This window comes from Hippopotamus amphibius, chromosome 3 (genome assembly GCF_030028045.1).
Source record: "Hippopotamus amphibius kiboko isolate mHipAmp2 chromosome 3, mHipAmp2.hap2, whole genome shotgun sequence".
In the NCBI taxonomy this organism is placed as follows: domain Eukaryota; kingdom Metazoa; phylum Chordata; class Mammalia; order Artiodactyla; family Hippopotamidae; genus Hippopotamus; species Hippopotamus amphibius.
Genome location: NC_080188.1, coordinates 44,052,957 through 44,065,488, shown reverse-complemented (window position 1 = coordinate 44,065,488; position 12,532 = coordinate 44,052,957).

Below are 12,532 nucleotides of genomic sequence, written 5' to 3'. Positions count from 1 at the left end.
ATCTTTCCAAATTAGAAGAAGAAAGATCAACTCAATATTTTCTATTCACAGACCTCCTTATTCTTAGGCAGATCCATTCAATATATCTACTTAAACAGTAGGCATATGTGTCTACAGCAGGGACTGTGAGGTCAGGAAGCGCTGATTTGAATCCTGTGCTGGCCTCTTGCTGGCTGTGAAATTCAAGGTATTCACAGTCCATAAAATACAAGGTAGCATTCACAGCATTTCTGGCACAACCTGAATTAACTCTCAAAGTCAACCTTTATTATAGAATCAGTGCCAGAGAGGTTTTGTACTCACAAATTTTGTTTCTTTATGTATCGGTCTTTTGTCTCTACCTTGGTAATGCCTGGTACACTTATTTATTCATTTGTAAATTAGTCTCTATTGCCCTCCTCTACTTCCCTGCCTCTATCACAAGTACATTTTATGAAAATTGAATTTGCTCCTTCTTTAATGGACTCAGCTTTGAGGTTAAATTATTTCCAATGAACCACCCAAATTAATGCATAATCATATTCTTATGGCTTTACTTCCAGAATGAGCTTGGAAAACTTATACGGGGAGAATCCAATAATTTGGACTTAGTTTTTACTCTCCATGTTATGAAGTGTAACTGTAAAGTAATAAGATTTTCTTGTTTTGCTTGCACAGAAGCTCTAAATTCAATTCAAAGAACATCAAAGGTAGTTTGAGGAACTGAATAAGTGCTATAAAATGGGTAAGAGTTCATGATAAGTATATTATACAACATTTATGAGATCTATTTGTGTGTAGTGTTTATAAAGCCTCAATACTTCATAATAGAAGAAATTGGTATTTGCAAAACACTTACTATATATATGTATATATGAACATATATATTTCTCACAGCAATCCTATGCAGTGTAATCATAAGTAAAATTAGGAAATACAGAAGTTCAGGGAGTTCAACTTTTCAACGAGTACATGAAGTCAGGGCCCAACCCCAGGCATTCTAATTCCAGCTCCCATGCTCTTTTTCTTTAGTGTGGTTTGTAAAGTGCTTTCAACACATGTTATTCCCAATTATAAATTTTATGCTATTATTTTGATTCTAAGGTTAAGAAAAAACTAGGGCTCAAATAAGCTCAATTACTTGCTAATGTCACACATTTACTTCCCAGGGAGGAGGAGCTGGACTGAAGCTCAGGTTTTCCAAATTTACTTACAGAGCTTACTTTCAAGATTAATACCAAAAAAGATTTTTTTTTTTTGCAATTGTTCTGAAAAAGAAAATAAAAACCACCTTAGTTTATGTGACTATCCTCAAGAAGTTCAGGAAATTTAATAAATCAGTTGGGATTCATATTTGGTATGGCCCCAGGATATTTGTCTTTCCGTTCTAGACTGCCCTGCTGACAAATTGACCTGTTTTGCTGTGGTTTCACTTTAATCTTATGAGCTCAACTGAGATAGAAATCTAGGAATAAAAAAATATGCTGGGAATAAAAAAATCTCTCAACAAGCAAAAAAATTTTAAAAAACCCCCAAATCAAAACCCAAAAAAATAAATCAATACAAACCCTAAACAAAGAGAGACCTTTGTTTTTCTTATTTTCTTATAGACCTCTATACTTTATTGTGGATTTATTATCACATTAAGGGCTTTTAAAATCAGCAAGACAGTTTACTGCTTAGGTTGCTGGTTATATGCAAATTCAAATCCAGGAGCTCCTGCATAAATTTTTTCTTGACGTTTGCTCTGTGTTTTTTAATGGAAGAAGCAAATATAATCTGAGGAAGCTATCCCCAACTCCAGGCCTGTTTTTAATCTTTTAATTTTTACCACTGAAATGCCTCTTAGTTACCTACAAAACATGGTAATCTTTTATACTGGATAAACTCCATCCATTTCTCTCATTTTCAGGAGCTATGCTTTACTGTTTGCAATGTTCTTATGCCCTGTGTATAACATGGGAAATTTTCTTCTAAAATTCAGTATTAAAACAAATGCAACAAAGACCCACCTTTCCTTCTCCTCCCCTCCCTTCTCTCTGAAACAATGTCTTTCTTAGCCTGCAAACCACAGTGGCCTTACAGGCAATGCACATACAAATGATTACAACATGTCCACAGACACTTCCAACATCCAGTCAAACAACTATTAAGCTGAATAAAATTAAAATTCAGTTTAACAAGCTATATAGTGCAAACTAGCAACTCACCAGCAGCCAGAAAACCAGGAGTGTAGTTCTAACTTTGAATCTCCCTCCCTGTGTCTCTTAGCCCCATTCTCTCATCTATAACAGGCTAAGAGGTCTATTCTTTTTAGTTGAATACTGTACATCCTTTTCACTGTGCTGGTTGTTGAAATATGACCCACTACCAAGTACTTCCTCTAATTCTGTTCATTGCTAAATTATATTTAAAATAAAGTGGGCTTACAAGCACAATGCCTGATTAAAGTTATGTTTACTTGGCATCCTTTACAAAGCTATTTTTTTTCCTTTTAATTTCTTTTGGATGTGTGTGTTATTTGAATAGCCGCTAAACTCAGTTTCTTACGGCAGATCCTATTACAGCTTATTGCGTCTGACATTACATCCTATTAAACATGATTAAAAGTTTAAAGGTGCCCCTTAGAAACTAAATAGGATGTAATTAGACGTTTTCATCTGTCAACTATACTGAAGCTGAGAAGGGTAAAGAGTGGAATCAGGAATTTATGTTACAAATGGAAAAAGTGTCTCAATACCTTCTTATCAAGATGTCCTTATAAATACAGGACTGAATCTATAAATTCATTTTTTTTCAAGGTAGAGGGAAAGGTAAGAGGAGACAAAAAAAAAAAGAGTTCAATAGTGAGTGGAAGTTGAGACTACCTTGACCAGACTCTCTTAGACAATATACTTGGTTGATTTAAAACATAAAGAAATATTGTCATGCGGGGATCTTCCTATCGCTGAAACCTTCCTGTTTCCTGAAGATAAGCACTTTCTTTTTAATTGAGAATATCGAAGAGTTTTATAGAAATTGTCACTACAAAGAAGATAACCAAGAAGAATGCTGTACAACCACATGCAGGCTAGTCTTTATAGACAAAGAACCCCATTCTGTCAGGTGCGGGGATAATGGGTGATAATCAAGGCAGATTATATACAGAGATAACGATACAGAGACTTGAAGTGTGTTGCCCAGGCCTTTGCCAAGTCTAAGAGACAAGTCACTGATTCTAATGTTCAGCTTTAATTTTTGACTATTTTGTTTCTGCTTCAGAGATTGTTTTACTCAGACAAGTCAAGGATAAAAGAAAAATTAACGGGTGAATCACACTGTAACTACTCTGGCCATGAGAAATGAGCAAGAACAAATTTGCTTTTAATTTAAGCCCATTGCCAAAAATTCTAACAGAGGCAAGTTTACAAATGCAACTCAAAGACCTTAGCAATTAGTTATGATACTGATAGTCCCACAGGCAAAGAACTCACATGTTTAAAGAGTTATAATAAAGAATCGCAGTTTATTGCAATCTGCTTTTTGTCAGATTGCCAGTAGAATTTCATTCTCACTTGCATGAATCATTTCTGCTTTCAAATAAGAATCAAAATTAACTTGCCAACAAAACTCAACCAACAAAACTCAACCAATACATTTATGGGTGAAGGCTTTTGTTAACCATGCTGTCATGTAGGGAATTTATAAATAAAATGTAGGGAATTATTTATCTCTCTTATTCAAAGCTTATAAAACGGATCCTTCCCTTTATTTCCCAATACTATGAAACTTTATGATCATAGAAAAGTATTCAGAATAACTCCTTCTGTCTAAAGAGAAGTACAGTACTTTAAAATAGACAACATGCTATAATCTAAAGCAAATAATCAAAGTAAAATGACTGCTGTATGTAACGTTCCCCAATCTAAAAGCACAGATAAATCACATGATCTAAATAGGTATTTGTGAAGAGACTTACCAAAGGAGTGGGGAAAATACTGGAGAAATGAGCATAGAGGAAGATGTATCTTGATTACTTTGGACCAGAAATTAAAGATGCATGACATCAACAGCATGCGTCAGGGCTCAGTCACTCCAACAAGTGTGATTTGTCCCTGTGTCATGTAGGCCCCACACTATGCAGTTATTCTGAAGATGGCATCAAAGGAAGGCCCTCCAACATTTCAAAGAGAATATGTATTTCCTTTACTGAGGCTAAAATAGTATAATCGAATTTATAACACAATTATTTTAAAATGCAGTTATCTGTTTTACCAAATGGTGCTGGAATAACTGGATTTCCCTGGGCAAAAAATAAACTTTTGACCTAAATGTCACAACTTGCACAGTAATTAACTCAAGATGAATGTAGGTTTAAATATAAAAAGTAAACTATAAATCTTTAAAGAAAAAACACGGGAGAAAATCTTCAGTATCTCGTGCTAGGCAAATAGTTCTTAGTCTTTGATTCCAGAAGCATAATCCATAAAAGGAAAAACTAATAAACCTCTTCAAGATTTAAAACTTTGGCTCCAAAATTTCACCTGAAGATGATGGAAAAAAAAAAAATAGACTGAGAGAAAATATTTATAAACCACATATCTGACAAAGGATTAATATCTAAAAATATAACAACTCCCAAAATTCAACATTAAATAATCCAATTAGAAAACTGGAAAAGACGTTTCACTAAGAGGATATACAGAAAGCAAATAAGCATATCAAAAGAGGTTCCACATCATTACCCAATCGAAAAATAAGAGTTAAACCCACAGTGAGATATCACGATACATATTATCAGGATTTTTGTTGCTATGGACTAAATATTTGTGTTCCTACCCAAATCCATATGTTGAAGCTTAATCCTCAATGTATAGTATTCAGAGATGGGCTTTTAGGAGCTAATTATGTTTAGATGAAATCACGGGTGTGGAGCCCCCATGATGGAATTGGTGCCCTTCTAGGGAGATAAAGAGCCCAGATCTCAGTCTCTCTGCCATGTGAGGATGAAACTGAAGATGACCATCTATAAATTAAGAGACAGGCTCTCAACAGACACAAAATCTGCCAGCACCTTGATCTCAGACTTCTCAACCCCCAAAAGTGAGAAATGTTTGTTCTTTAAGCCATCCAGTCTACAGTATTTTTGTTATAGCAGCCCAAACTGACAAAGACACTTGTGGTATTACTTAACACACACACACATGGACAAACACATACAAATGAGTATAAGTTAAAGTGGGTAATTTCTTAAAATTGCATATCCATCTACATTTATCTCAATAAAAATTTCAGCTACAAGAATGTAGTAACGATTAAGAGCATGTGCAATGGAGTCAGATCACAGGAGACAAATCCTCGTTCTCAATTTTATTGTTATCTTAACCTTCAATTTCTTCTTTGGTAAATTGGTTACTAACAATAGTACCAACTTCATAAGGCTGTTGTTAGAATTAAGTGAGGTAATTAATGCAAAGAGCCTAGCATATTAGATATTCCATAGTGAGCACGAAATAAAAAGTTGTAATATTTACTATAATTATTTTGTTATTATTATTATTATAACAAAGTATTCATTGAGGTGGAAAGATAAAAATAGTCTAATCATGGAATCAAATTTTAGGCCATGCCTACTTGCTGAATGCAGATCTCTTTTGAAGTGCAACACTACTGATTAGTTAGGGTCTTACTGAATATTATTCATGCTTGCTGGTCCACATAATGTCTTCTCCTGCCCACCTGCTTCACAATCAGCCTCTTCGGAGATGTTCTGAGAAACTTCACAGCAAACAGACTAGAAAATCAACATTACCCCATACCCAAGTCCCTAAAACCACTAATTATCCCTTCACGTTAAGTCATCTGTCAGGCCCTACTGTTTTCCATGACTGCAGAATTTCATAATGAGGATAAGGAGTAAATCTTATTTTTATTTTTTTTACTTCTAATACTGATTCATCAACTATTTTATTCATCATTTATATACAAAGCATATTTTTTCTATCAGTATGCACTTCTAAAAGACTTTGTCATTTTTTTTTCTACTTGATTCCTTATAAAGCATCACTGTTTAAAAGGTTTCTCAATTGTGGAAAAAAAAAAACCCTCATTTCTCCTTCATGATCTCATTTGTATGCCATAAATATTTCTGTAGATAATGAACTATCAAGAAATTTTATTTTATAAGCTATGGAAAATAAAATATAAAATTTGATTTTACTTAAATATTATGTTTGGAATTCAGTAAGGGAGTATTTTGCTCATTGCCAAACAAAAAGATAACACAATATTGCTGCTATTCAGCAAAATTTAAAACTGAAAATGTAAGTGGAAAAGTGAAAACCACCACTACAAGGACATCAAACCCCAGTCAGGTATTGCACAAACCAGCCTTCCTAAAACATAGACTATGGAGAAATCATTTTGAAATCTGAGAAATCGTTCTCATTGCCACAATGTCATATAAACATTCTGACATTTTGGGAAAAGTAGAAAAAAAAATATGAAAGATTCAAAATTTACTCAAAAAAAAGGCAAAAGTACCTAAAAGAGATTGTTTCAAAATAAATTTTAAAATAAGCAGACAAAATATCCTAATTGGAAAGTTTTAAGTAGTGTTACTTTATTTACTTTATTTGGAATCCAAAATATTGTGTGCAAAATTGACCTTAATGCCAAATAAAATGAAAAATATCCAACAGTTCAATCTATGAAAATATGAAAGATATCTAATTGCAATGGCAATATATTATGAAGTCAACATACAGAAAACACTTGTGTTTCTATACACTAACAATGAAACATCTGTAAAACAAATAAAGAAAATTATTCCATTCACAATAGCATCAGAAACAACAAAATACTCAGGAACCACCAAAAGTCCCAACCATTAACTTCCTAACTTTTACTCTCACACTGCTGTGAGCTGTCGTTAATCTGATACAACTACCTTTCTCTCAGTTTGGGCTGTTATAACAAATTACCATAGACTGAGTGGCTTCAACAACAAGCATTAATTTTTTAGGGTTCTGGAGGCTGGGAAGACCACCGTCAGGATGTTAGCATGGTCAGACTCTTGGTGGAGAACCTATTACTCATTTTCTTCTGACACTTTTTATTTTATATGTTTTGAAGTCATGTTATAAGGTACATATAAATTTTAAATTATTATGTATCCATAGAAGATTGAGCTTTACCATTGTGGAATATCCTTCATTATCTCTAGTAATATTTTGTGACTAATTCTACTTTATCTGTTATAGCTACACTATCCTTCTTTTGCGTGGACTATTTTTCCTTTCTTTTGCTTTCAGACTGTGTTCTTATATTTAAGATTTTTTTTCTTACTTCAACCTGACTTTGTCTTTAAATTTAATTGTGATATGAAGCCTGTTTACTTATGTGTTTTTTTAACTTGAGTTGATTGATAACTATATCATTCTTTTCTTGCAAGTGTCTATTTTTTTACATTCTTTTTTCTCATTTTGAATGCTTTTGCAGTAATCAAGTATTTTATTTCATTTATATAATCTTTCACTAATTTTAGTGATTACCCCAAATAACATCCATATTTGTCCTATTACAGTAATAAGTACAAAATAAGTACTAAATAATAATGGTAATAAATTAAAATATATAAAATAAGATAGTACTAAATAAAGTAGTATTCATGCCACTTCTCAGATAGGGCTAAAATAGACATCTCGCACTACACAGTCAGTAAGTGTTTATTCAGGGATATTATGATGATTATTTACCTCTTCAATAGCATCACATAGTTTCCACAAGGACACAATTACCTAGTTGGTTAATGCGGGAGGGTTACAGGATCTAAACCTAAGGATTTTTTTTGGCTGTCAGCACCCTTTTCAGTTTCTTCCTCCCCAGATAATGTGTCTATACTTCAGAATATTTCTTCTGATAGAGAGAAAGCCAATTAAACAGCAAATTCAAACAAATTTACTGAATGAATAGTATTTTCTCTAGAGAAGAAAAAAACAAAACAAAACAAAAAAACCCACATCAGAGCAAGGAGGATGCTTCTTGAGGGGGTCCAGGTACATTTCTAGCATCCCTAGTATACCTTAGGGCATGCTCTGTACATAACTGTATATATACTACTGAAAAAGTTAGATCTAATCTCTAGAATTTTCATGAAAAACGGATTTAAGTGTATTTTTTCTCTCTCTAAAATTTAAGCAATATTTTTTAGGATCTCTAACATGCTCTATATACTAAATGGAGAATATTAAAGGTAAAGTTCTTGAAATCTATTTTTATGGTCAATCAAGCCATTTGTTTTTTTTTGTTTTTTATTTTAACAAGAGATTATTTTAAAAATACAACTTATATATTGATTTATTCAAAATAACATCAAGCCCTTTACTCTGGAGGAACTGGTTCACTTTAACTCATGAGAAAAAGAGCTGAATCCTTACCAACTTTCTCAAAACTTAATAAAACAAGACAAAGATAATGGTTAAAAATATTAAAGTTTTTGCATTTTGTCAAATATTTTAAAGGTATAATATTAAAGTCATTTTCTATGCTTTTGGCAGGAAATAAATACCATTCTGTGAAGTCTCTGAAGTAAAATAATTCATAATCTAGTAGACCCTTTGTCTGTCAAACAATATGCAAAAAGACTGTCATACTCTCAAAGGTTAAAAACCAGGAACCAATTTGACATTTACAATTGGTCCTTGCAGAGCGATTAGCCATCTGCTCTGGGAGAGAACCAAGAAAAGTCAGTTTGTATACAAATCACTAACCCTGCTGGAAAATAAACCCAGCTTGGTATATTTATCAGAAATAATTAAACTTTAACTATTTTTTCATAGTAAAGTCACCTGCTTTTAAAGCACTATCACTCTCTACTTCTGATGGTTGAAGCAACAACCAAGGAAGTTTGACCATCAAATTGAAATTCCACGCCAAATCTTGAATAAATTAATATAGAAAGAATCATTTTATTTTGGTCATTATTATGCTTTTGCCTATTACTAGAGGATAAAACAATGGCATCTAACATACCAAAGTATGCATTCCTTGGGTTGTATTCCCCAATAAGGTAGCCACTAGCCACGTGAGGCTATGTAAATTTACATTCAAATAAACCAAAATTAAATAAAATTTAATATTTAGTTCATCAGTCATCCTAGCTATGTTTTTAGTGCTTAATAACCACATGTGGTTACTGGCTACAGTATTGGACAGATTGCTTTCGAACTACATTGCCTTGGTGATCAAGATTCAACTAACAAATAAATAAAAACTATAAGACATTAATAAAAGAAACTGAAGACACAAATAAATGGAAAGGTATCCATGTTCAAGTGTTGGAAAAATTAACATTGTTAAAATGTCAATACTAACAAAAGCCATGTATAGAGTCAATGCAATCCCTATCAAGATTGCAATGGCATTTTTTTTCAGAATTTGCAAACACACTAGAATTTAAGCAAAACTGTGAAAGACCCCAATTAGCCAAAAAAATTAAGAAAAACAAGCAGGAGGCATCACACTTCCTAATTTCAAGCTATACTGTAAAACTATAGTCACCATAACAGTATGATACTGGCAGAAAAACAAAAAAATAGACCAATGGAACAGACTCGAGAGCCAGGAAATAAACTCAAGCATATACAGTCAACTAATATTTGACAAGGGAGCCAAAAATACTCAATGGGAAAAAGACAGTCTCTTCAATAGAAGGCACTGGGATAATTGGATAATCACACATAAAAGAATGAAACTGAGCCCATATCTTACACTATTTACAAAAATTAACTCAAAATGTATTAAAGACTTAAATGTAAGACCCGAAACTGTGAACTGCCTAGAAAAAACTTAGGAATCAAGTTTCTTGACATGGGTCTTGGTAATGAAGATTTGGATATAACACAAAGCACAAGCAACAAAATCAAAACAAGCAAGACCATAAACTGAAAAGCTTCTGCAGAGCAAAAGCCACTATCAGAGTGAGAAGACAACCTACAGAATGGGAAAAAATATTTGCAAACCAGGTATCTGTAAGGGATTAATATCCAAAATATATAAAGAACTCATACAACTCAGCAGCAAAAAAGACTAATAACCCAATTTAAAAGTAAGCAAAGGACCTAAACAGACATTTCTTCAACAAAAATGTATGAAAGGGCAGCAGGTACATGAAAAGATGTTCAGCATCACTAGTTATTAGGGAAATGCAAATTAAAACCACAATGAGATATCACCTCATACCTGTTAGAATGCCCATCATCAAAAAGACAAGAGATGACAAATGCTGGCATGGATGTGGAAAAAAGAGAACCCTATGCACTGTTGATGCATTGTAATTGGTGCAGCCACTAAAGAAAACAGTATGGAGGTTTCTCAAAAAATTAAAAATAGAACTATTATGTGATCCAGCAATTCGATTTCTTGGAATATACCCAAGAGAAACAAAAATACTAACTTGAAAAGATATCTGTATCCTCATGTTCATAGCAGCATTCTTTACAATAGCAAAGACATGGAAACAACCTAAGTGTCCACAAATGGGTGAATGAATAAAGAAGTTGTGGAGATATATACATATGTATACACATATAAAACAGAGTATTATTCAGCCATAAAACATGAGAAACTCCTACAACTTGCAACAACATAGATGGACCTTGAAAGCACTATGCTAAATGAAATGTCAAAGACAAATACTGTATGATCTCACTTACATGTGGAAGCTAAAAAACAAACTCCTAGAAAAAGATATCAGACTTGTGGTTAACAGAGGAAGCAGGGGAAAATGAAGAAAGATAGTCAAAAAGTATAAATAAACTTCCGATTATAAGGTCAATAAGTACCAGGGATGTAATGTACAACATAATGTCCATACCTAACACTGCTGTTATGTTGTACAAGAAAGCTGTTAGAGTAAATCCTAAGAGTTCTCATCACAAGGAGAATTTTTTTCCTTCTTTTTTTTTTCTTTTTAAAATTGTATCTATATGAGAACATGGATGATAGCTGAACCCTCTGTGGTAATTATTTCACAATATATATAAATCAACCTATCATGCCACATACCTTCAACTTATAGAGAAATGTATGTATCAATTATTTCTCAATAAAACTGGAAAAAATTAAGGTGCCTTTCGTTAGGATAGTTTTAATGGAAGTGGTGAGATTATGTGTTCAGATACGATTCTGGATATAGGTAGACAGTAGATATGACAGAATTTACTCATGGGTTGGATGTAGGGTATAAGAGGTAGACAGGGAAAGAGCAAAAATGACAAATGGAGTTGCCACATACTAAAATGAGAACTACGAAAAAGAAGAGCAGGATTAGGGTAGGGATGGATTTAAGAACTTACATTGAGGTCTGTCAAATTTGACAAGTCTTTCAAACACCTAAATGAGAGGTCAATAGGCAATAGGATAAAGTGGATCTGATGTTCAGAAGAGTGGTTGGTGCTGAAGCCATGGCACTGGGTGAGGTCACCTGGGGAATACAGGTACACTGAATAGGAGGAAGGACAAGTGCTAGTACATAGCTCCAAAGTACTTCAACTTTTAAAAGTCAGGAAAATGAAAATCACTCCCTACGGAGAAGAAACAGCCAGTGCAGTAGGTGGGGAAGTAAGACAGTGTGTTCTGAAGTTTAGAATGAGTCTCAAGAAGGAAAGAGTGATGAAGTGTGCCCAATGCTGCTGACAGATCAGGAAAGCACTAGTAACTGACCTTAGGCTGACATTTAAAGCTTATCAGTGACTATAAATGCAAATCACTACAGTACATATGTCCTAATCTAATTTTTTAAAATTCTCTTTTGCTCTTTATTCTTCAATATTATACATTTAAATATCCTTAGGCCTGCTTTTTCCTTTAGCTCAAATTATGTTAATTTCAGTGCTTATCCTTGAAACTGAATCCTCCCAAATGATGGTGAAAATCTCAAAAATGATGAGAGCATGTTCTATCTCCCTCTAGAGCAGCAGGAAAGCAAACAGTATTCTGCATCATAAAACCAGTTATGATAAAGTAGTAATTTGAAAATGTCTGCAAAAGGATTCATCCTACTTTCATGTCCTATGTGAAGTCTTGTTTGAATGAATAATTCTGGTCTATTTTTCTGATATTATAAAACTGTCCTTGAAGTATTATTTACAAAACTATATAAGAAATACACAAAATATTGCTGAAGAGATGATTTCTAATGTTCTGAAAAATATTATCTTTAAAACCTAAAACTCTATAGTCCTTTTTCATTATTTTGATAATTTTTGTCATGGTAATTATATTAAAATATCATCTCTATTTTCCAAAATCTTAAACAAAAATGGGGCTCTCTGTCTTAAGCCAAAAGAACTATAAATTTCCTCCTTCTCCCTTTATTGGTAAAGATAAAACACATCTCATGACTCTGCTAAAGTCCTTCAAACAAAGAGTCTTTGGGTCATTTAAATTAGTAGTGTCTTTGACTAGAGCCTTTAGGTGGAGCAGAGAAGATGAAAGCCTGATTGGAGTAGATACACAGGAGAATGGGAAGAAAGGAATCTGAAAGTAAGTAAAAGCAACTCATTCAAGAATT